Raw genomic sequence first — 25,389 nt, 5'->3', positions numbered from 1 at the left:
TTAGTTTTTATATGTTTGCATTTTTGTTTATAGGCAGTAAAGGAATTAAACATCATGACATGTGAGCCATTCAATAAAAATGACTTCATAACAATTCAGATGTGTTGTCAAATGCATTTCATAGCCTGCAACGTGCTTACTGATTTCGAATTATTTTTGTCCACTACCATAATATATATGACAGGTTATTATATTACTAACTTGTTATATTGTTTATTTAAATTGATTGTAGGAAACTTCTGAACTTCTTACCCAAGTTGAAGTTGAACAAACTTTGAGGAAATTGTTGTTTCCATTATGAACGACAAGAACGATTGGCTGAAGGTATACACTTGCGTTTTAATGCAGTTGATGACAGTGAGCTGCGAAAGAGATAGACATATCTAGAGATAGAAATCAGCCCATCTATATTTTTGACTTAACTTATTAGGTTAACTTAAGTTTGAATCTGATATTTATGTATTTTGACATACACTTCAAATTTTATATTATAAATTTATATTTCTAGTTTCAGGAATATAATTAATTATGTTAATTTTTGTGTAGTTTATTTGTAATCATAATTATAGTTGTAATTGTTATTGTAAAATAAAAAATTTGGTCCACTACATTCTTGTTGGAATTTATAATTTGGCAATAATTTTTTTCATAAATTACAATGGAATATGGTATTGTAGTCTGTAGGTACATTTAAATTCAACAATTATCCAAAATATTACCGACAATAAATCTGTTGTAGTCCGTCAGTAAATTGGCCAGAGCATGGCTCTAGTTTTCCTGTTAGCAACCAAAAATGGTGAAAATCGGTCGCTAATTGTTGCGACCGTTTTTGCAACCGCATAACGAACGCAATATTTGCGACCTATTAAAAAAGAATCTGGTTGGTGAATTTACCAACTTGCTACTATCGCTAAATGGCAAATTTCGATCGCTAAACTGCGTTAGCGACCAAATTGAATATTCGGCCGCTAACTCACTGTTTTCTTGTAGTGCTTGGCAAACTTGGCTTGCTCAACATTTATCAAGCCTAATTTGAGGAAGGGTAAAAGGATTATCTCATCAAAACACAGATACATAAGCAAAGGTTTGAAGAACTGTATTTCTGGGAAAGAATACTGACGAAGAGAAAGAGAAAGAGAGAAAAAGGAAGAGTCTTCAAAGTACAAAATGAAGATATCAAAAGGACAAAACTTCTTATTTGATCGAAGATGACTTTTAAGTAGCCAAGGGCCTTTCGATCATTCACATCCAATTAAGGGCATTTATGTCTAAACACACCAATAGCACATTCCAGAAGCTAGTGCACATGATACAATACATCTCAGCACACACAATCAAAGCCATCCTTAATCACAACCAGTCAATGTAAACCCTAAAATGAAGGCATCAGATCCTTTAAGAACAATATAAATATATAAGTTCTAAGGTTTTATTTTTTCAATGAGAATCAAACAGTAAAAGAGCTTTAGCCTTATTACCTCATTCATCTTCTTACTGTTTACAGAATGTGTTGGGAACAAATAATAAAATGACTATTTAGTTAATCATAAATTTTTTTATTGACATGTGTTATTATTTTATTGGCTAGCCATACCATCTCACGTTGTTGAGATTGTATGCCTTGTACCCCATAAAATTTCTCAAAACTTTATATGAGACATTTAAAACTACAAGAACACCAAGGTGAGACACTGGAGTAAATTCCTCTAGATGTATCCGGAGCATTTACAACTACAAAAAAGTATCACAATAAAAGACACAAACGTGTAGGGCCTCATAAAGTTGTATTTGGATTTGAAATTTGTGTTTTTTTTGTGAATTGCTCAGTACCGCTCCCAAATTACCTCTTACCGCCCCATTTGGACTTTTTTGCCCTTCTCATAATTTTGATAAAAAAACTATAAATTCTTTCTCTAAAATCACAAACTCGAACAATAATAATTAAAATTATGAAAATAATTGATATGCGACAATCCGAATCCCGAAAATGGATGATTATGAGTCGGAAACAATAAAATTTACATTTTTTTTCTAAAAAAAATCATGAACATAATGCATATTTTTTGTGACGATTAGCACAAAAAATTGGAAAATTTTATATTTTCCGTCGCTAAAAAGTCTACGATTGTGCCTACACCCAATTTTGGTCTAGGTGGGTGCCAGATCCGCCCAGCCAATGGGCTGGGCGAATCTAGCACCCGTCCCACCACTGGGCTGGGCAGATCCAGCATCTGCCTAGCCAATGGATTGGGCAGATATACCACCCACCCAAGCCATTGGCTAGGCGGATGCTGGATCTGCCCAGCCCAGTGGTGGGACGGATGCTAGATCCGCCCAGCCCATTGGCTGGGCGGATCTGGCACCCACCTAGACCAAAATTGGGTTTTTTTTCCAAAGGGCAAAATTATCCAAATGGAGGCGGTAAGAGGTAATTTGAGGGTGGTAAGTAATTTAATCTTTTGTTTTTATCCCTTAAAATTATAAAGTAACAAATGCTCTAGTGGAATGAATGTAATTTGTATCTGAATGGTAACAAAAATTTATAACCACCAATAGACATGCTCTAACTTACCGTATAGTTAAAACTTGAAATGCAAATGGAATTAGTACAAAATTTAAAATAGCCAACCCAAACAGATTTTAGTAAAACTGCTTATTTAGCAAATCATAATAGAATATAAAGTTAAAGGAAATTATATCTAAAGTAAAAATCAGTTAAGAAAAACATTGTATACAACTATTTGCTACAATATTTTTTTTTCCTATCAGAACAATCGAGAGATCCTATCCAACACACTGTAAGTGCACAACTGTAAGTGCACAAACGATATCAGTATTACTATCTCCACATAAGTTTGTCCTTTTCATACATGTAAAATCCAGGAAGGAAAAAGAATAAGGTAGTTGAGACGGCTGGTCCTTCAAGTTCTCGCCAGCATGCGTTGCATCTCATTTCGATTAACGATTTGAGATTTACACCGTGAAATATCAGGATATTACAGCTGCATCAATCAAGGTATATGCATTACTTAAAGCCCTCCATCAATCAATACAACAGCTGTGAAATCGGAAGAGTAGGCATTCTTTATTAGCAAAATTATTTAAAATATACTGAATTAAATTTTGTGCAAAGGAATGGCCAAATTTGGCCGGCTTCACTAGGACTACAGGTTCATAATTGGCAAATATCGAATACATTATACATATATGCTTGGGAAGGAGGAAATAATGAATGTACTAAAAAATTAGAATGTCCAAATGAATCTGCCAACTATAAAATACAAACCGTGAAGTTTCTTTTACATTTTTATAGGAAGAGAGAGGATCTCATAAGCTGCTTCAAAAATTATAATCCAGATCCTCTACATCCTATGAAGAGGTAGTGATCACAACTGAATGCTTCTCTGCAAAATCTATTGGAAATATGTCATACTTTAAAATCAAGCTACACAAAAGAAGGAAAAAGAAAATCGAAATCTGTTATGTGTTAATTTCACCTAGTTATCTTTAAATTGCTGTTTGCGTTTTACTCTTTGAACTCTGCGTTTTGGTAATTTTGTCTGTAGCGTTTAAGTTGTCAGGGTTAGTTATGCTGAGAGAAGGGATGGCACGTGTTGTGTACAATCCAGGGAAAAGGCTATATGTAATCTTTTGCTGTGTGTTGGTTACTTTTTATCAATGAAAATGCATAACTTGTTTCTTCTCTCCTAGCTTCCCTGTAATTAATTCTCTTTTCTTCTCCTTCTAGTTCTGTCCTCTAAATTCTACCAGGTACCAAAATCGAAGCAACAACTCGTCGAAAACTTTGCGCAAGATTCATCACCAAAAATTGGATGTTTATGCAAGAATGGAACAATAGAGGAAGAGAGAGATGCAAAACAATGAACCTGAAGTTGAAGGAGGATGATCCGAGGAAAATGTCTACTTCGCGTGTTTGGACTTCAGAGAGAGGGAAATGGCGGTAATGCGATTTTTTCAGACAAAGCTCCCTCTTCCAACTTCTATTAAATAATAAAATTTCCACTTATCTACTTTATTATATAGAAATATTTGGTTGGCGCATTAAAAAAAAAAACTAAAACACATAGGTTTTATTATAGTTTTAGTTGTGAAGGATTTTTTTTTTGGAATGAATGAATACTATAAATCAATGCAAATCCATTGCGAAAAGACTACAATCGAAGGCAGAGATAATATCAGTTACAATCACGTTGGAAGAGAATAATTCTAATTTTATGATTTCATTAGGCACTTGATTAGCTGATTTACACACAAAACGAAATGAACATATAGGTATTGATTCCGCCATTGCACGACAGTTTGCTAGCACCAGTCCAAGACTCGAAAAATCCTCTTCTTCCGCCTAACATAACGTTTGGATAACAACTTGAGCATCTCCCTCTACACAGACTTCTTCGACTCCTTTCTCCTTTAACCAACTAAGTGCCTCCCAACACAAAGCTTCAGCTAAGGTCGGGAAAAGTTATCCCTGAAATTGATGACAGCGGGCTTCTACAAACAAACTGACCGAATTATGTAAAACTGTCCCCACCCCTATGTAGTCGACATCCCTCCGTACTGCAGCATCAAAGTTTAACTTTAGTCCAGAAACTGGCGGAACCCAGTGAACCAGACGACTCGTCACAATAGGGCTTCGAGTGTACTGGTCTAATAGTTTCGCAGCTTTCCATGAACTCATGAATTTCTCTGCACGGGCTGCCATCTGCTCCGGGGCCATCGATTGACGATTCCAAATCCATTGGTTTCGCCCGAACCATATATACCACGGTAAAGTCGCCCACTGACCCGCCTGTTCCGTTGTATTATTAACAATAGTCACTCTTCACAATTTGTCGAACCCAGCTGTGTGTTCATGTCTGAAACCTGCAATAGACGATGAGGTCCACACTCGCATCATAACGGGGCAGTGGAGTAGTAAATGAGATAATGATTCTTCATGCAAACGACAAAAAGGGCAACACATATCAATATCAACGCGACGGTTATAGAGAGATACCTTTGTTGGGATAATGTTCCAAGTCGCACGCCATATAAAATTTTTAAGTTTCAGAGGATAAGTCTAAGCTTACTCCGAGGAGCATTGCGCACCACCTCCGAAGGAACTGGATATTCCTTCATTAAGGCGTAGTAAGTCGTTTTCACTCTATAAATTCTTTTCTTGTCTCTCCGCCAACACAACTGATCTTCTCTTCCTCGAGATGAGATAGGAAACTGTAATATGGCATGCCTATCTTTTAGAGAAAAAAGTTCAGCAAGTAACTCTGCATTCCATTGCCCATCACGGATAAGTCTGTCTACCGTCCATCCCAGTTTGTCATCTTCATGAACTATTGATGGAAGTCTCACCATCGACCCCAACCATTATCTGCCCAAATTCAAGTATGCTGCCCATTATCGATCCTCGTACTCATTTCATCTTTCATCAGTCGCTCAGCCTGAAAAATACTGGCCCAAATAGCACTGGAGTTTGATCCTAACATCGCCTCCCTAAAATCAGTCTGGGGACAATATTGAGCCTTAAAGAGACAGCTGACTAAAGATTGAGGATTAATAAGGAACTTCCACGCCTGTTTCCCTAAGAAAACGATATTAAACTCGTGGAACTGTCTACAATTCATACCACCCCATTCCAGCCCGAGACAGATTGCTTTCCATGCCTTCCATTTAATTACTCTCCCCCACCAATATGCATTCAGAATAACTTCAAGTTTATTACAAATAGATTTTGGGAGCAGGAATACATGACGGGATGGATTGAGCAACAACTTTAATTAACACTTCCTTTCCACTCTGCGAAAGCCGTCTGCTTGCCAACCTCAAACTTTTTTTCTGAAGTTTATCCACCACATATTAGAAGGTAGCTGGCCAATTTTGATAGTTGTGAAGGATTTATATAAACGGATTCAATGAATTCAAATTATTTTGTAGCGCAGATATTTATTGATGTGATTGAGCAGCCGAAGATATGATCACCACGATCTGGTATTACCGATGATATTCAATTACATAGATGAACATGAGAAGAAACAATTGATCCAACTAGATGTGTCGAACAAATAGAGGAGGCGATGACACAGTGAGAGGGAGGGGGAGCTAGGTTAATTCCTTAATCACTAATGATAAGCTTTTAAGCTTATTCTTATATATAGGTGGTAACTAGGGTGAAACCATAATCACTCTTTATAAGGATTCAGTTCAGTCCATTAACGGGCGGACCCTAATATGCGATCCATTACCGAATATATTTCTAATACTTCCCATTCGCACATAATGTAACTCATTCTTTATTTGCCAGTGGAGTCACTGCAATCTCCCTTTGGCCTTCATTCCCAATCTTTTTCTCGATCCTTTTCATACTCGCAAATAGCTTGTGCAACCAGTATACGCTCGAGAGCTCTGGTGTTACATACTCGTTGGAGACATATAACAGCTCGAATAGTTGTGGTGACTTGTGATTTTCTTTCAGAAATCCCCCATCTATTGAACCATACCCACGATCAACTCGTTGATATTATCAACCAAAATTGCCCGACTGTTTTATTCCACATGAACCTCGGTGTTGATCCTACCACATTTTGTGCTTGCACTTTGGGAACTTCGACTGACTCACTGACCAATTAGGGTTGATTCCAAATTATCTCTTCTTGTATAATCGTGAACCATAAACAATTTATGAGGATATAGACTACGAAAGTAGTAGTTTGGCATCAATTGACGATTACCAGGCATATTCATGTACGGATTTTTGTATTCGGGATTCAAGAATGTGTGGGAGTTCAAAGCATATGATAAATGTGGATCATAATAATAAGTTCGTGGGGTGGATCTAATCAGATATATTTGAAAATTTGGCATATTAGAGGTCGAAAATTGCAAATTTAGCATATTGATATTAGATATTAGATATTTAGAATTTAGCGAATTTGAAATTAGAAATTGAGAATTTTGATATTCAATATTTGGAAAATTTGGAACTTGAGAATATTATTGGCCAATTTTTATTATTATTATTATTCTCCATAGAAAACAAAACGTACAATAAAAAAAGTTAGAGAGGAATTAGAGGATTTTGTAGTAAAAAAATGATTGAAAGTGTTAGAATTTATACTTAGAAAAAAATGAGCCCGAGTTATATAGCCGTGTTAGAATTTGTACCGTTTGAAATAAACCCCAAAAAAATGATATACACAAGTTAACAAATAGTTTATTTTATACGGAAAATAGTATAAAAAATTATGAAATTAAAATTGTTGGAGTTTAGTATCCTAAAGACAATTATTTTAGGATATTAATATTAATGAATAAATTGTTTATTTGATCATTTGTTTAATCAGATATATAGCATTAAAATGTAACTATATATAAAGGCACAAATCTTTTATAAAGAAAGTAATCCTAAGTTTGTTTAAGTAATTATAAAGTGTTCATACAAGCATGAAGTGAGACTGTACTTTATAATAAGATCAATAAACTTAAAGTTAACCCAAGTCAAGTAATATGTTATAGGGGTTGGCATATTACTGTTGAGACTTGCATGTAACAGTGTTTTCTGTTGAGACAGAAAGCTGGTCTCACAAGCTTTAGATATTCAGATATCTAGACAGTTACATGGATCCGGTGAAGGAGTTCATTAGGATTGGGACCCGACTTGAGATAACAGTATGGATTAATTTATCTAATGTGTCAACTGTTCATCTCATTGGTATTAGTAGGTATAACTAATCCTCAGACTCAAACATTCGTTAATTAGTGATTCTGGATTATGGAGTTTGATACTTTGATTCTGTGCGAGCACGATCCAACAGGTGAGAGCCTAGGGTGTGTGAGAGCAGGGTTGAGTATCACACAAAGTAATAGCAGAATAGTTAATATCAGATTGAGCATTTGTCACTCCCGATAAGTGGAAGATATATCCAAATGGCCGCTTGTGGTGAATTAACTGAAATCCTTGCAAGGTGATAGAGTTAAGAGTATAAATAGAAATTTCACTTAACTTATCTTTCAGAATGAATTCAACATGTACAAGTAAAACAGACTCTTCGTTATATGTAACCTTGACACGTTCCATGGTTATAAGGAGTTGACCAACAGGATATAGTTGATGAAGGATCGTATTATACTGTACCTAATGTAGAAAGGTTAACGTCAGTTATCAACCTGACTTCTTAATTGCTCTGGGGGAATATCATAGGTTCTGCTAGTAACAGCTCGCGTCGGTATTCCGTTATATATATGTTGAAATAATCGCGATGAATTAATTTCAAAGGATATATACGGCTAATGGCAATAAAAGACCTAATGGGTCGCATATGGGACTTGGAACCAGAGGATGAAAATGTAATTAGTGAGATCTTATATATGGGCCGAAATTTGTAGATTAATTAGGGATAAATTAATTTGATTAATAATTATAATTTGATTATAGTTGTGAATTAAATTAAAGGATTATCTGTTAATGTTAATTAGAGATTTTAATGGGATTGAAACTCTAATTAATTATCCCTAACAATAATTAAATTATTAATTTGATTAATGATATTATCTAGATATAATTAGTCATTTTTAGATAATAATGGAGTGTTTATTTAATTATCTAATTAGCAATCCTATTCCGAATGAGATTCTAATTATTTAATTACCTAACACAACTGAGATTAGGGTTTTGAGAAATCTATAAATAGACACCCTAACCCCAGAAATTCTACCAACATAAAAGAAAAGGAAGAGGAACCGTTCCGTCTTCGTCTCGGCTAATTCACATTATTTCTTACTCTCTCTTTGATCTCGTATCGATTTCCGTTAGAGGCAGTCATTGCGATTGCTATATATTAAGGTTGATTACTGATTAGTTTTGTTTTTCTATATTGAACAAAAATGTTCGTAGCTCACTGATTGAATATAGAAGTTGTGGGCACTTCATTTGCAACTGTAGATAGTTCTTTATAAAAGGTATTCACTCTATCCCTCTTTCTATGAAATAACAATTAACAGATCTTGGAAAGAGAAATAGATAAAATAGATAAAATTTTATTATTCTGCTACGCCTAGACTTGTCTATTTTCCTACATTGGTATCAGAGCCTATGTTAATTTGTTATTTCATATATATAAATAAAAGGGTTTTTCAATCGGATTGAATAGATTTATTGTTAGGTTAATTAATTAATTGGTTAGTTTAATTAATCTAAAGATAAATAAGTTTTGATTACTTGATAATTAAAACTGATTATGCATAGCTGCCCTATGGCAGCAGCTGTTACGGTAGGGACGTGCCGATTAAATCGGCTCGGCCCGATCAATGGTACCATTTTAAAAGGATGTTTTAAACAAGCCCGTTTTAAATATATAAATATAAATATATATATATATATATATATATATATATATATATATATATATATATATATATATATGTGTTTCAGAATATAATAACTTTGTTTTGATTATCAAAATCAATTTATTTAAAAGTTTGTTTTACCTAAATATTTGATATAAGTAATTCAAAGCGTTAAATGAATTATACGAATTAATTAGGATATGCATGATACTGATTTTGTATATGTTATATTAATCTAATATGTACTTGCTACAATTTTATTAGATTAAATATAAAGGATACAAAATTGACAAGATTAAAATTGGATGTAAATTAATTTAAGTTGTTAATTTGATTAACTCAAATATTGCATAAATAGTTTATGTATTCAACCAATTAAATTTAATTTAATTGAATCTTTGCATGTTTGGCGTTATGGATATATTAGACCCTCTATAATAGTTATTCAGTCTTTTGGTATTTTAAAATAGGACATGCGAGTCCTGCATTCTCTTACTCTCTATTGTATTTCTTTTCTCATCCAAATCCCTTCAAATAAATTAAAGTTTCTTAGAAATTGAATATTGTTGTAATTCAATGCGCCAAGGGGAAGACGGAGGACTCAAAGAGAAATATGTAATAGTTAGTATTTCTCTAGGGTGACCCTTTATTCCGCTTCTGGCTCAACGGAATAAACTTAAAAATATATCCATAATTGTCAATGTTGAATGTATGAGTGTCTGATGAATGCTAAAGCAAATCAAGACTATGTTAGATTATGAGACTTTAAATAAAACCCCTCACTAATCAAAAGTCAAGTCAATAAACGAGTTATTGTAAAAATCAGTGCCCCCTCCCTAATATTATAATTCAGCGGCAGTACTGAGGGCCTTAGGGTTGTTGAGTAAGCTCAAGCTCGGTGTCTTATGGTAACACCTGAATTATCGAAAATCGTTTTCATGAATACAGGGTAATGACTTGGATTAGGTTAGAATAATTGGATGAGTAAACCCATGTTGTTCTAACCTAATGGGCAATATGGTTGGGATTGATAAACGACACATATCAGTTACTAATATGGTTAGTAACCCAATAACCTAGAAGTCGCATTGTTGATGTGATTGATTGCATGAATCTGCCTAATGAATAAAACTTAGCTTGTTGAGTAAACTCAAGGTGAAATTTAAGGAGTTAGGATTCTAGCTCACTAAAGGGTTTTGAATATCCTTCGAATTAATATGGAGGGTTATTAATTTGGTAAAATAGTGGAAGCAATTTTAAAACATAAAAGTCCAACGTATTTAAATTGTAAATGAATTAAACAAATGAATAAAATCCGTCACTTTTTCTCACTCTCGGGTTATAAACAAATTGTACTCTAAAAACAATCATGTCGAAAATCGATCTAAGAAATATCCTTACCGATAACAAATTGAATGGTTCAAACTTCGCCGACTGGTTTCGTAACCTCAAAATTGTTTTGAAGTTCGAAAAGATAGGGTATGTATTGGATACGTCGATACCCGCTCTTCCGGCCGATGATGCACCCATTGAAGAGATTGATGCCTATATCAGAAGCATAAATCCGATGATGAACTCGCAGAGTGCATCATACTTGCATCGATGACACCAGATCTACAAAGGCAACATGAGGAGATGGATGCCTATTCTATTGTCATGCACTTGAAAGAGCTATTCGGGAAACAGACTCGTTGTGAACGTTTTGAGATATCAAAACTGTTGTTTCGCTGCATGATGCAAGAGGAAACATCTGTTATGACACACTGTGTCAAGATGATTGGCTATATCACCAAACTTTCTAGTAATGGCTTCGCGATGGATCATGAACTAAGTGTTGACTTTGCATCCCTCCCAGAGAGTTATTCCCAGTTCACTATGAACTACCAGATGAATGACTTACATACCTCTCTTGAAGAGCTCGCCAATATACTCAAGACAGTTGAGCCGAACATGAAGAAAGATAAGGTGGTACCCGCTCTTGTGATTGAGGGATCAAAGAAGAGGAAAGGGAATTTTCCCAATCCAAAATATCCCAAGAAGAACAAGGGAGGCAAGCCAGCCCAAGCCAAAGGAAAGCAAGTCAAGAAGCCCAAAGGGGAATTCCACTTCTGTGGTAAATATGGGCATTGGAGGAGAAATTGCAAAGAGTACCTAGCTTCTCTCAAGAAGGGAAAGAACGGTGCTTCAACTTCTGGTATGTTCTATATTGAAATTAACTCAATTTCGCAGTCTGAATCTTGGGTATTGGATACCGGATGTGGATCTCATATTTGTATGAATATGCAGGAACTAAAGCAGACTAGGGAATTGAAGAAAGGAGACGTGAATCTGCGAGTTGGAAATGGTGCAAGGGTTGCCGCACTCGCGATTGGAGATTATGATCTACATCTACCATCAGGACTTGTAATAGAATTAAGGAACTGTTTGTATGTTCCAGAGATATCTCGTAACATTATTTCTATTAGGTGTCTAGTTGATGATGGCTTTCATGTTTCAATTAAGAACAATAGTTGCGAATTTTATAGAAACAACATTTTCTATTTTTCAGGAATATCATTAAATGGGATTTATATTTTGAATGATAAGATTTATGTTTTCACAATTGATACCAAAAGACTTGGACTAGATAATTCAACTTACTTGTGACATTGTCGTTTAGGTCATATAAACCAGATGGGCTTATAGACTCGATTGATTATGAATCAATGGGAACATCTGAGTCATGTTTAAAAGGAAAGTGTTATCGTCGTAATTTATAGCATTTTTAGTATTTAATTACTAGTTATTTTGTACCATTTTAATAAATTTTAATAATGGTTTTTGTATATTTTCTACATTTTATGTATCTAAGCCAATTTGTGTGTTTTCTATGCACTTTCGCAAGGTTTTCGGCACAAATAACCAAGTCGGGTCTTAAGACGGCAACTCGGGAGTAAAAGGGACCAGAAAAAAGGAGTTTTAGTGACACCCAGCGTGCACTTCGTCGCGGATAGGTGCTGTAAAATAAAGTCCAATTGTTCACACTAGGACAGATTTGACATATTTTCGTATTTTCAACTTATCTCCCTCATACGGACTCGGATTGAGGCGATTCAAAATTCGTTGGAAAGCTGAGAGAAAGATGAACAAATGTCTAATAATAATCATCTACAAATTCGAAGTGAATCAGTCCCAGAAAATTGTCCAAATTTGATGAATATGTTGAAGCCTAAGATTCCTTTCACAATTCAACTCCTAAATTATTAAAATCTTCCCCCATGCTCTCTTAAATGCTAAATTCAGATGATAAGGAGTGGGAGGACATAAGGATGACTTGGTCTTTGGAATTTTGTGTGCCATTTTACTATAAAAGGAGGCCTTGGGTGCCATTTGAAGACACACCAAGCTTAGGCTTAACTTCTCCCTCTATAATGTTACTTTGCTGATTTTTCTCTTCAAAAATCAGTTGTTTGTGTTGTTATAATTGTTGTTATTGTGCTCAAGTTGTTGTTTGTGCAAGAGTTCATTCAATAAAAGTAAGTTTTATGTTATCGAAGAAGTTCATTCGACAATCGTCATTACGGTTTCTTCTAAACTTTAATCTCTTTTATTACTATGAACTCCATTATCTATCTTTCTAAGGTGTGTTTTAATCTAATCATGGGCTAAAACCTCCTTAACTAAGGCTAAAAGCGGATCTTAACCTTAATTATGTGGTAATTATGTTTAACCTATTTAAGTTATCTTTATCCTTTTTAAGAACTAACTTATGAGATGGGCCAACTCTCTACTTGAATATAATTAATCTTTCATATTGACCGCAATTAGATTGATTAATCGAAATTCATAAGTTGGACCTAATGACCATTTAGTGTGGCTTATTGGTTTTCCAAGGTTTTTCATGAATCTTATTACAAATCTTAGATTTATTACTTGAGCCGGACCAAGGGAAAGTAATAAATCGAAGGTTTGGAAATAAGAAAACTTAATGCTTCTTTGGATTAATTACTTGAGCCGGACCAAGGGAAAGTAATTAATCGAAAGTTTAGAACTAAATACTCGAGCGGTTTTTCTTGAATCTTAAGTAATCACTTTAGCCGGATCAAGGTAAAGTAGGTTAAAAAGGTTTAGATTTAATCTTGTTACAAATCTTAGATTTATTACTTGAGCCGGACCAAGGGAAAGTAATAAATCGAAGGTTTGGAACTAAGAAAACTTAATGCTTCTCTTGATTAATTGCTTGAGCCGGACCAAGGGAAAGTAATTAGTCGAGAGTCTAGAACCGATCTCGAGAACTATTAGTTAATAAGAAAAATCGTCATCTTAAAAAGGATAAAACAACTTAAAAAGGGGTTAAGTATTATTACCAAGCAAAGAGGTTAAGTGAAGCTAGAAGCCTTAGTTTCTTTTATTATAAGTAATCTCTCACTTAATTTGTGTAATTTTTATTTCATTTCTTGCTTAAGTCTTAGCTTGGTTGTCCAACAAACTCTACATTTCGGTTGTTTAAATAATAGATAGTAAGTAAAGAGATTAGTACTTATAATCACCATCCTCGTGGGACCGATACTCTACTTTCACTTTATTACTTGATACACGACTAAGGTACACTTGCCTTCACATGCACGTATACGTAAAACGCACATCAGAAAGATGACAAAGACACCCTTTAGCAATAAAGGTGAGCGTGTATCAGACACTCTAGGATTAATACATTCAGATGTATGTGGTCCTATGTTAGTCCAAGCAAGAGGAGGATTCAGATACTTCATTAGCTTCATAGATGACCATACTAGATATGGCTATGTCTATTTGATGAAGCACAAATCAGAAGCTTTTGAGAAATTCAAATGCTTTAAGAATGAAGTTGAAAATCAAACAGGAAAGACTATTAAGATACTTCGATCTGATCGAGGTGGGGAATATCTTTCTGAAGAATTTATGAATTATCTAAATGATGTGGAATATGCTCACAATGGACGCCTCCTTATACACCACAACACAATGGTGTATCAGAAAGGAGAAATCAGACCTTACTAGATATGGTACGATCCATGATAAACACTGCTTCTCTTCCAAAATCATTCTGGGGCTATGCCTTAGAAACTGTCCTATTTAACTTGAACCGAGTTCCGACCAAATCCGCCAGTTCACACCATTCGTACTGTTCGTTGGTAAAAAGCCCTTCTTCTCTTTTATGAGAATATGGGGATGTTCAGCATATGTTAAACGCATTGTGTCAGATAAATTAGATCCCAAATCTGGCAAGTGTTTCTTCATTGGATACCCCAAAAAAACCATGGGATATTACTTTTATCATCCAGATGATCAGAAAGTAATTGTATCCAAACATGCAGTGTTTCTGGAGAAAGAGTTTCTAGAGGAAACACAAAATGGAAGCGTAGTTGAGCTTGAGGAAGTTCAAGAGGAATCACATGCTGAAACCGCGGAAGAGTAAGTCGAGCCCGAACCTATTTCACTAGATGAAACACAAGTGTCATATCCCACTCGTAGATCTCAAAGAGTTTGTGAACTCCCAGTTAGATACGGTTTTCTAGTGGAAGATAACGAACTAGTTCCCGTGTTAGACGATGAACCCGAAACCTACGAAGAAGCTCTTGCTAGTCCAAAATCTAAAGCATGGCTTAAAGCTATGAATTCTAAAATGGACTCCATGTATACTAACAAAGTGTGGACTTCGGTTGATCCACCTGAAGGGATAAAAACACATTGGGTTCAGGTGGATCTTCAAGAAGAAGACGGACATGGATGGAAAGGTTAGTACCTACAAAGATAGGGTTTGTAACGAAAGGATATCGTCAAAAGCAAGGAGTTGACTATGACGAGACTTTCTCTCTAGTAGCCATGTTCAAATCCATCAGAATATTGCTTGCAATTGCCGCTCATTTTGATTATGAGATTTGGCAAATGGATGTGAAAACAGCTTTCCTAAATGGAAACCTGCTTGAGGATGTATATGTCAGCTTTCGTTATATGTAACCTTGACACGTTCCATGGTTATAAGGAGTTGACCAACAGGATATAGTTGATGAAGGATCGTATTATACTGTACCTAATGTAGAAAGGTTAACGTCAGTTATCAACCTGACTTCTTAATTGCTCTGGGGGAATATCATAGGTTCTGCTAGTAACAGCTCGCGTCGGTATTCCGTTATATATATGTTGAAATAATCGCGATGAATTAATTTCAAAGGATATATACGGCTAATGGCAATAAAAGACCTAATGGGTCGCATATGGGACTTGGAACCAGAGGATGAAAATGTAATTAGTGAGATCTTATATATGGGCCGAAATTTGTAGATTAATTAGGGATAAATTAATTTGATTAATAATTATAATTTGATTATAGTTGTGAATTAAATTAAAGGATTATCTGTTAATGTTAATTAGAGATTTTAATGGGATTGAAACTCTAATTAATTATCCCTAACAATAATTAAATTATTAATTTGATTAATGATATTATCTAGATATAATTAGTCATTTTTAGATAATAATGGAGTGTTTATTTAATTATCTAATTAGCAATCCTATTCCGAATGAGATTCTAATTATTTAATTACCTAACACAACTGGAATTAGGGTTTTGAGAAGTCTATAAATAGACACCCTAACCCCAGAAATTCTACCAACACAAAAGAAAAGGAAGAGGAACCGTTTCGTCTTCGTCTCGGCTAATTCACATTATTTCTTACTCTCTCTTTGATCTCGTATCGATTTCCGTTAGAGGCAGTCATTGCGATTGCTATATATCAAGGTTGATTACTGATTAGTTTTGTTTTCTGTGTTGAACAAAAATGTTCGTTGCTCACGGATTGAATATAGAAGTTGTGGGCACTTTGTTTGCAACTGTAGATAGTTCTTCATAAAAGGTATTCACTCTATCCCTCTTTGTATGAAATAACAATTAACAGATCTTGGAAAAGAGAAATAGATAAAATTTTATTATTTCGCTACCCTAGGCTTGTCTATTTTCCTACAAAAATAACATTGTAAAGAAAAGAGAATAAAAGAATATATAAAAATAAATTTTATGGTTTAGAAGATTTATAAATACTGTTTTTGTGGTTTAAAAGTTGATAAAAGGATGTCGTATGATTCATTACGTTAGCAAAATTAACACCATTAGAAATGGTTGATAACATTGCTTTTAAAATTGTATTTGTAAATCGACAAAATCATGAAGTTTATTTTTATATTTTTCTTTTAAAAAAAGTAAAAATCTATCCACAAATTAGTCTTTTTAACTGCTTTTCAAGCGTCAAACGTGCCGCATTTGGCGTGTGCATCGCACGCACCAAATCAAAGCACAAAAAGGTCATGTGTGATGTTTACTCTCTATCCTTTCTCTTTTATAAAAGCTAATCATGAATTTAGCTCCATCCCAATCAAAGCACAATAACAATGTTGTTGTGGAAAACGAAGAAGAAGATGGAGAGTCGAATAAAACCATAGAAACAACTTGAATCCATATTGGAAAATTATTGTATGCAAATAATCAAATAAATAATGACAAAAGAGCAAATGAAGCGCAAAAGCATAATATCCACGAACGCATGGTCAACGTTTTATCTTTTTGTTGAGTTTGTGTTAATGGAATGAGAATCAAAATCGAAGTCTTCATTCTTGTTGAATTTGATATTTTAGGAATGTTAGAAATATGGTATTTTAGGAATGTGATTTTTAATTTTATTTTACATATTTCATAGCGTATTTTGTATTTTAGAAATAAATTTAGTGTTTTTTTTTTTGCGGGTAATCCAAAAAAAACATATGGAGTTGGCCCATTTATGAGTAGGGATGGATTTGAGATCCAATTTGCCTTTCAACATTCAAATTAAAATTAGATATGTTCATGGGTTCGGATATCTACCCGAACTGCCTAGGCCTGTGTCCCAGGTTTGGATAAGGAAAAATGATTTTAAGTCCAGTCTGGCCTAGATCCGCTAAAACCCACTTATATCTAAGCCATGTTTGAATTTTATAAAAATACCACGACCAGTCCGCTAAAACCCACTTATATCTAAGTCATGTTTGAATTTTATAAAAATACCACGACCAGTTCAACTCGGTCTGTACTATTAATATTAATTTTAGATAAGGGTCAATTTTAACCCCTGACTTTTCTAAGAAAGTACATATTTAACCCTAATCTATGAAATGATATAAATTTAATTTTAACGTTTTCAAGCAAGATCAATTTTAGACATGTTATCGAAAATGTGAAAAGAATAGTGGGTGGAAATGGACAATGGGAGAAGCTAGGCTAAAGGGATGACATAAGGAGAAGAGCATGTGAAGAACAGAGCCCACACGCCGTATGGAAAACCCACACGTCATGTGAATCTAAAGAAAAGCTTACACTTCTTATTTTGTAATTCACACGTAATGTGGCTTTCCCACACGATGTGTGCACTTTAAAAATGTCACTAATTAGTTTCATCACAAAACCCACACGACTTGTGGACTTTTAAAAAGACCATACAAGTTAACATTTCTCTTCTCCCGCTTTCTCCTAATTACAATTTTTTCACTCCTTATTTACAACTCCTACCATTGACTTATTTACAAGTTTACCACCCTTTACACTTATCTCATTTTACCCCTTAACCTTATCCATTTAATTCCTTGTGTAATTTGGCTTTTATGTAATTTGTTCTTTTAGGTTTTGAAGATGATATAGATTCATCTCTTTCTTTGTGATGAGGTAACTTTTGATCAATCAAATATTATTTCTCATTCATCTGATTCTGATATTATCGACCAATTTGCGTGCATATGTAGAAATTTTGCTCATTTTTATAGCGGATCCTCAAAAAAAAGAGTTTGTATCATATAAAATATATACTTCGACTTTCGTGAGAGCTTTGTGAGGGTTCATCCCTTTAACAATGGAGATTTTCCAATTCCTACGGGTTTAGCACGTGAATCTTGGAGGTTTCATGATAGGGATAAAATATACCTAACTCTAAAGAACAAGTGAACCCTATCGTATCAAGTATGTTTTCACTGGTCGATTCAACCGATATGATGGGACAGAAGCTGCAGCAGCGAGGAAAGCAGACCTTGTTTCCTTGCCACCAAATCCACCACCAATTCTTTTAGTTTTACAAACTACTTTTGACATTGGAAGATCAAGAACATGAGCTACATACTTCTGATGCTTCTGAGGAGCCTGTGCAAAGAGAACGGCACCATGAAACTACTGTGAGCATCATATTGCAGCTGTATGATAACATATTTACATATAAACAGCTTATACTTAAACTGAAACTCAAAGAGCAGCAAGATGAAAGCTTGAATAATTTTATATATTCTCTTCAAGATTCAGAATAAAGTTTACCTGGAACCTCAAAATATATTCCAGTCTAGTTAAGTTTTGTCAACTTCTATTACTCAAGTGCTAAACAAAAATTTCAATAATTATGTTCAATTCGGAGGATCTAAAGGTTATTGGTAATTCAGGATGGTGGATGACTGTAGCATTCTGGGTCTTATCTTGGGACCCAGCCCAATTCAGAAGTGATTTGACCCTAGACATAATCAGTTTATTACATCTATGGTCCTCCAACTATCAGAAATAGAAATGCACTAAATCTTAAATTCTTAACGAGAAAGCCATTGCCGTTCAACTTTTGTTTCACCCGGAGATGCCACTTGGATGGCAGGTTATCAAAATCCCACCGAATGGGAAATAAAAAACAAAAAATCATTTTGTTTTGTTTTGTTTTCCACGTGGCTTGGCGGTAAAAATATTTTTTTTTTATTTTCCACGTGACAAGATTTTGATGACATGTCATCCACCTAGTATCTCAGGCAAACACGTGTGCAGGTTTCCGAACAGAAGGACCACAGGTGAAACCAAATTTAAATGTCGATGCTTTCTCGTTAAGAATTTAAAATTTATGGCATTTTTGTTCAATTTCTGAGTAGGAATAGTATTTTCATCAGCTATTTATTTTAACTTCATTGCGTTAGTTCTAAATATAGGAGGGAAAAATACAACTCTTTCATGAACAAGTTTAAATGGGAATGACTTACTTGGGTTGATGAAATCATATGAACTTCACTTCCACCATCCATTGTCCAAATCAAACTACCTTGTGGCTCCAAGTAAAAGTGTTCTTGACCGCCCACTTGAACTTCCCCCTCTATAATTTTGTCGCATATGCCTGACTGAAAACAGAGTTCAACATCACCCGTTTTCAAACACTTCTCTGTGTTAGGATGGAAACTCCCAGCATCAATGGTTTCCTGTATAGATAATATTGCTGGAAGGTCTTTGTATTCCACATTAACTTTCCTTGCCGCGAGTTTTGCATTTTCATGTGTATCTGCAACCACTATACCTATAACCTGCAGAAAGAATACATGTGAAAGCATGGGCTTGGAATCATGAAGACGATATAATAGTACGATTTTTTTCACTTTTGAGTAAAGATTAGTTGCTTGCATCAAGAAATTCAAGCATTAAAAAAAAAGGCTGCTTCATGCAAAAATCTCTGAAGTCTACGGAGTTTCTTGTTCAGGGGCTGCTTTTTGGCCATAAAAATGCCATGGCTTTCAATTAACTTATTATCTGAAAACAAAAGCTGATACAACTCTATCTTAAAGACTGATAAAACAATTGCTTTATGAATGCTCCAAATAATTTCTTATTCTGGCAGAGATATTAATCTATTGAAGTTTTCAGAAAAATACATGAACAAAAGAGCTAGTCAGGTTATAGTATGTTTCTTACCTGACCAACACAAGTGACGAACTCAGAAGCAAAAAACTCCTCATCGTCAATAATTGGGCCAATGTGATTGTCACCTGGAACATCTTTTGCGAAGAACACCCCAGCAGATCCAGGTGAAGACTTGGCTGCTGAAACATCTATTGAAACAATTTGAGCATGAGATTTTTTACTCAGTACTAATGCAGCATGCAATCCATTTGAACGCATCGGCGTATCATCAACATATTCTGCTTCCACTGTAACCTAGACAATATAAAATATAGAGAAGATCGTTAAGATACTTTTTAGGCACAGAGAAGCTGGAAGAGAAAATAATGACAGAGAGAATCTTAGAACCTATACTTCTATCTAGATATATAAAATTAATCCTCAAAAAAGTGCACACCCAATTTTGAATTGATTCGTGAATCAATCAGAAAAATAAAATAAAATAGAACAGATTTTCATTTCAGTTAATTTAACCTTAAGAGAAAATATCAAATGATAACATGTCCTTTTTCAAATCCCTCGCCTTCCACAACTATTTCAACATTACAATTAGTGTCAGATATTAATATGAATTGGGTCTTTAACTATCAGCTTAAGTTTTTAGTTCAAATGGTTCCATGACATGGTATCAAAGCCCCTTTGACCAAGTGATCAAGGGTTCGAAACCTCGCAACCTCATTTGTTGATTTAATTGCAGGACATGATAATATAAGTCAGTGTTGTGCACGCTTCAAGCCAATTGGCATTCGCATGTTAAGCGTATTGTTGACGGCCCAATTCATATTAATATCTGACACAATCCCGCATACGAACGCCAACTTGAGTTGATCAGATTTACCAAGAAAATGGAACATGAATTTATATGAGACCTACATATCCTTCACAAACATGTGATGTGATGCATGATTTTTCCTGTAATTGCTCACATACCTGAAGTTTAGATGAGAGATGAACCTCAGGAGAACCCACAGCTGTCCCAAGTTTCTTAATCTCAAAGTCCTGAGTTCCAACAACTGATGGCCGATGGAATGGTTGTACAGCTGAGAGATGAGATAATGGTATAGTACCCATGATGGATTTGTTTCCATTCATCTGTTGTGAAATCCACAGGAAAAATTTGAAGAAGAAAACTCCACCATCCCACCTGGTGCATCTTCCTTAATCAAAATATTTGTCTCCAGGACTTTCAAAGCACCCACCAAGATCTACGGGTTCCAATTCTTCCCAATGAGGAACTCCCTTGTTTTTATTGCAGACAGAGAGAGGAGCTACACCACCATAAGCAATTGCTGCATCAGAAGTTCAGACAGTTTTACTGCAGCACCAATCTCTAAGCCATCAGCCTTGGTGCTCAATATATTGAGTTCAGGTACATGAGAAACACAGATTAAAACCTGATATTGCATTCTCTTTAGTCTCATCTCTATTCCAACCTCAGTATTACCAACCAATAATTTTGCATTTGGGTATTTTTCTTTTAGCTCTAGCAAATGTTGGAGTTGTAAAGGTCTATACCACTTAAGCCCACCAAACCCACTTAGATTTAGATTTAAAGGAGGTAGTTTTCTCAGAATCAGTTCAGGAGGAAATATAAGTTCTTTGTCAGTACATATGCTCCCATTTACCTCACTATAAGACATAGGTTCATACCCATTCCCACTAGCTACACTCACCATGCAGTTGCCAGGATCAGTAACAGTTTCTGATTTACATGAGCAGGGTTTACCAGTTGACGGGCTCACAGATTGACCTACTTGTAAATTTACTTCAGAATTACAAGTGTATAATGCATCATTACTTTTGGCAAAAACACGAAATGCATCAACAATTAGCCGGTAACCAGTGCAACCACACAAATTTCCAGCAATATGCGAAGTCTGCGAAGATAAAAAAATTTATTTTTAAGCATTTTTATCTTCGCAGACTTCGCATATTGCGAAATCTGTATGCGAAGTCTGCGAAGTGGTATAACAAAGAAAAGCATAACAACAAGGGATTCTAACATTAAAATCATAAAATTATCAAAATTTACAACAAGATTGCTACAATAACAACAAAAATCATAACATCATCAAAATTTACAACAAGATTGCTACAATTAACTCCCAACAAATCATTTTAAAGTCAATATGACCAATCTTGATGGAAATTTGTCCCTGTTTCAAAAGAAAAGTCATCTTCTCTACACCCCAGTACACCGCCTTCTTGAAAGAGATGTTACGTATTCAACCACCTTCAGAAAAATTTAATCGTGTTAGGCAGAAAAATGACGATTTGGCTTCACGAAAAGAGGATTTCCCAAAGTATGCGAATAGAAATGTGCATGTAAGAGGATGATTTTGCTTTGCGAAAATAGGATTTCGCGAAGTCTGCGGGAGAAATATGACGATTTGACTTCGCGAAAACGGATTACGAGAAGTCTGTGAAGGGAAAAATCATGAACTTTTCTCTTCGCAGACTTCGCGTAATCCATTTTCGCAAAGCCAAATCGTCATATTTCAGGCTCTTTCTCCTCACAGACCTTCGCGAAACCAGATTAAACGAGATGGTTTTCTGGAATAAACGAAGAGAAAACAGTAGATACCTACATTTTTCCCACCTTTCACCATTAAATTCGTCAATAACCATACGATAAACGCAGAAAAATGATGAAAGTAACGTATAATAACGATTTCTTCGATCCGCACAAGAAGAAAGAAACCAATAGATGAGCAAAAATAGGAAGATGAAGAACCATGGCTTAGTTTTCTAGCAAAAGGAAGATGAAAAATCAAAAGATGAAGAGTGGAAGAAGATAAAGACATGGTGATGAAGAGAAATGATGCAGATTTCGCAATATAAAGGAAGAGAGGAAGATCAAGGGTTTGGGAATCTCCCCGGGAAGAGAAACCGTGTGCCAAGGAAAAGAAAGCGGAAGGGGAAGATGAAAGGTTAAGAGTATTTTGGGAAAGTCATACAAAATCAGTCTAGATATGTAATAAATTGAATAAATGAGTTAAATATGTAAATGAGTCTCTCATTTGACTCAATTTTATAATTTTCTCTTAATTAAAACACACTCAATTAATTATAAAGGACACCTTCAAATATCAAATAACAATTACATATATTGAAAGGCCAATTAAAAGGAAATTCACTTTCATTTTTTACTACTAACAATATTATTCCAATAAGTAAGATATATATGATAATAGATAAAACTTGTATTCATACGTGGAAACATACCACAATCACTGGTATAAATAAAAAGAGAAACTATTAAATCTACCATAATGGTAGATCAATCAAAAAAAGTATTCAATAAAAAAAAGGCTTAATACATCATTTGCCTCCTAAAATTTTCTAAAAAGTTTGATTGACTCCCTAAATTTTCAAAGTGTCACAATAGCCTTCTCAGCTTGCATAAAATGTTCATTTAGCCCTCTAAACTTGCATAAAATGTAATCAATTGATCACTCAGTTGCAAAAAAGTATGTTAAATGCGAAAAATATATTCCACGCATCTTAGAATGTTATTACATAATTCAAAAATAGATTAAAAATGAAGTTATTACTTTCTCAACTATAAAAACTTGTCTTCTCTAATATTAGAACTGCATGCACCGATTTTGGTTGTTTTACATTTTTTAAGACACGTGCAATATTTTTTCCGTATTTAACTCTCTTTTTTTTGCAACCGAGTGGTCAATTAATTATATTTTACGTAAGTTCAAGGGGCTAACTGAACATTTTATGCAAGTTGAGGGGCTATCGAAATACTTTGAAAGTTTAGGGACCAAGCTTTTTTGACAAGTTGAAAAGACAAATGATGCCATTTATTTATTTATTTGTGTAATAATTAGAAAAGTAATACAATTTCATGACATGATTAATCATTAATCAACATGAAGTAATAAAATTAGTTATTTTCCTATTTCACTTTTATTAAATTTTAGGCAGATTTTCTATTTTTCGTTACATGACATGATTTTCCAATTTTTGGTCGGACAATCCAATCCGTTATCAAATGCTAAATTAATTAAGCAATTAATCATGTCTTTAATTTAACTAATTTCGTACTCTGACACATGTAGCAATCATCGTTATCCCACAACTCAACACCATATTTGCTTATTTTAGACAATAATTATTTAGAATTTTCTTTTGGATTTTTTTTTTTTTTTGTCAGAGATTAACTAAAATAAATAATTTGAACTGAACAATTCTTCAAAAATAGACTTAAAAACAAAAAACTTGATTATTATAGCAGTTATTATGATAAAGGTAACTTAACTTTATTTTTAAAAAATAAAATTACTGAATTTCATAATTGATTGCAATAAAATTAGGATTGGTAACAAGTAAATGTCATGTTTATACGGATTTGTAGATTTTTTTTAGTAGGAAAGGAAAAGAAAAAAACAACAAACCCGGGATTAGCCTAGGGAAGCTAACCTCCACCCGATCATCAGACAGAATCGAACAAAGGAAGTTCGGAGGAGAAGAGAATGTTGAAATTCCCGGCATCTTTTCATGGCCCTCCGCAGCAAGGCGATCTACCGCCCTATTCTGCTCCCTGTACACATGACAAAAGGAGATGCTATCGAAAGAAGAACACAATCTTCTGATCTCTTTAACAAGGTTTTGGCTACTCAAGCACATAGCTCTGTAGATGAATATCAATGATATTTTTCTTTATATATATAATCCTATGGTTTGCAAAACTTTACGTTTTTTACTTTACTAAATTTAATAGATGACGACCTTAAAATGAAAAATTTCAAATATTAAAGTTGTTTAGTATCATATTTACTATGGAACCATATTTTTAATTTTTCAAAACCATCATTTTTTGAGTTTTCTCTCTCTAAATATTAACTTTCTCTCTCATAAAAAAAACAACACCCAAATAACCTAAAACCTAAAAAGTTGAAGAATTAGAGTCTTTTAAAATATCATTTAACTCCTCAAAATTTTCATTTCGAGATCGTTATCGACCAAATTCTGACAAAGTGAACCAAAATGCAAAATTTTGAATTGATACATCTCTTTGTAGGCAATCTCTATTCCGTAACCAGTCCAGCCTCTAGCCCATTACGCGATCTAAAAAATAACATACCTTCCATGTAATTACTTAGTTGTTTGATGTAGGCTAGCAGCCAGTCTTCTTCGGTGGGCAAATCACATTGTTGCGTTTGCAAAAAAAAAAAAAAAAAAAAAGGCCTAATGCTTCCCCAACCCTCTTAACTTGTCCAAATTGATCATTTTACCCCCTCAACTCATCGAATGTCCTATTTACCCCCTTAATTCCATAAAAGTGG

The 25,389-nt window shown here is 34.4% G+C and overlaps 1 pseudogene; it reads right to left on the bottom strand.

The window, feature by feature from the left end:
• Positions 1 to 18,346: 18,346 nt before the first annotated feature.
• LOC136217547 (xanthine dehydrogenase 1-like) lies at positions 18,347 to 24,730 on the bottom strand (annotated as a pseudogene).
• Positions 24,731 to 25,389: the final 659 nt, after the last annotated feature.

This window comes from Euphorbia lathyris, chromosome 2 (genome assembly GCF_963576675.1).
Source record: "Euphorbia lathyris chromosome 2, ddEupLath1.1, whole genome shotgun sequence".
Lineage (NCBI taxonomy): Eukaryota > Viridiplantae > Streptophyta > Magnoliopsida > Malpighiales > Euphorbiaceae > Euphorbia > Euphorbia lathyris.
This window is presented reverse-complemented; position numbering and strand designations above follow the sequence as displayed.